The sequence below is a fragment of the Myotis daubentonii genome, chromosome 3 (genome assembly GCF_963259705.1).
Source record: "Myotis daubentonii chromosome 3, mMyoDau2.1, whole genome shotgun sequence".
NCBI lineage: Eukaryota > Metazoa > Chordata > Mammalia > Chiroptera > Vespertilionidae > Myotis > Myotis daubentonii.
Window position 1 is genome coordinate 81682853 of NC_081842.1, and position 1982 is coordinate 81684834.

The window sequence follows — 1982 nt, forward strand, 5'->3', positions numbered from 1 at the left end:
GTACCTACACCGTTTCTTCACCGGTGCCGTCCCCTGCCTTCCTCCAGGTACATCACCTCCCACCAGTACAGTCAACTTAAACCAGTGGTCGGCAAACTGCAGCTGGCGAGCCACGTGCGGCTCTTTGGCCCCTTGAGTGTGGCTCTTCCACAAAATACCACGTGTGGGCACGCACGTACAGTGCGATTGAAACTTCGTGGCCCATGCGCAGAAGTCGGTGTTTTGTGGAAGAGCACCCAAGGGGCCAAAGAGCCGCATGTGGCTCGCGAGCCGCAGTTTGCTGACCACTGAGTCCTAAACATTTGATCTGTGACTACACTTAAGTTGCATCATTCATGATCTCACCGTCCCAGGGCTTTTATTTTCCTAAGTGATCTTAGCCTATGCACTGCCACTATTCGGCTCTTTTATACTTTGTTTCTCATCTTGTCAAAATTAAGGATGACACCCTCGCTAGGCTAGGCTGGATTTCTATGTTTTTTAAAATAAGCAAAGAGGTAAACAACAACCTACAAATAAAAATTTTATCCTTCTGCCCTATAACCTCCATTCAAAACAATTGTACAGATGCTCTGGGTGTGCACCAGCCTGGGCCTGACGAGGGTGTGGGCACCTATGGTCATCTTGGCTTTCTGGGGAAAGGCAGTATTAGAGGGAAAATTTGTAGGAGAGGGTAACCCCACTATGGAGGGTTAGATAGCCCCTATACCATATCACCTATCTCGGACCCGAGCCAGCAGACCAGACAATAATAGCAGAAAGGGCAGGAGAAAATGAAGACGGGGGACATGGCACTGAGTGTACAAAATTGGAACATGATGCTAATACAGACCACAGTTTATTATCCTTTCATGTATTGCAACCCAGGAGTCAAAAACAGTAGGCAATGGAGCCTAAAAAAGGGTGATGGAAGTAGTGATGTCCTTGACTTCTTTATTGGAATGAAGTTAGAAAAGGCCCCATGTAGCAGGAAGTGGCCAGTCCACATGGTATAGTTGAAGTCTGACCTGATGGAAAGGTTCGTGGAGCAAGTGTTTTTTAAATACTTAAAGCGGAACCTGAAGGTCATTACTTTCTTTTGCTTAAACCTCCCCTAGATAATCAAGAAAACAGAACATACTGCTGAAACGCTGTTGAGTCCTTCAGTACTTCAGGCTTCTGCATAGCCATACAGGCTGTTTTTGCATTAATGGCATCCTGAGCATCAAGACAAGTAGGAAAACTGCTAGTGACTAGTATGGTACCAGAGAGTAAAGATGGTGTCACTCAAGTTCCTCCTGGGGCTGAAGGCTGTGTGATTGGCAGCTGTGGAAAGCACATGTCAATCACAACGCAGCTGCAACATATTTCACTCAGTGACTGCTGAGGCCGAGAAGTAGGAGTAGCTCCAGAGCAGTCCCTGGAAACAGCTATGAAAGTAAAGCAGTGCTACAGTTATGTCTGCCCAGATTTAGTAAAGGAATTTAACAAGTATCACACACGTGGGCCAAGTGGATTAAACAGTATACTGAATTCAAGGCGATTTCAAAGAAAGAATTTTCCATTGACGTTAGTTATGACAGATCCTGAAGTCTTTCTTCAGGAATTTGCTAATCCAGACTTCATACCACCTACCTAAGAAATAGGTGATGAAGTAATTCAAAATTATCTTTTTAATGTCACTCTCTCTACAAAAATATTGACCTAACCGAACTGGATGTGCATGGACTTTGAGTGTGGCTTTCATATTTTAAAGGGAAAAAAGGGACCAAGTAAAAAATAAATTTCAAAACATAGCCTCATACACAACAATGTGAATGTATTTAATTTCACTGAAATAATACACTTAAAAATGAATAAAATAGTAAATTTTATGTTATATGTATGTTACCACAATGAAACAAATAAATATTTTAAGTGGCCTCATGACACTTGCCATTACTCATTCATAGGACAAGGGATTCCAATAATTATTAATTGCTACCATCCTCCAAAAAAGGAAA

At 42.6% G+C, this 1982-nt stretch overlaps 1 pseudogene; it reads left to right on the forward strand.

The window, feature by feature from the left end:
• The first annotated feature begins 1010 nt into the window (after positions 1–1010).
• LOC132229642 (actin-related protein 3-like) lies at positions 1011–1687 on the forward strand (annotated as a pseudogene).
• The last annotated feature ends 295 nt before the right edge of the window (positions 1688–1982 follow it).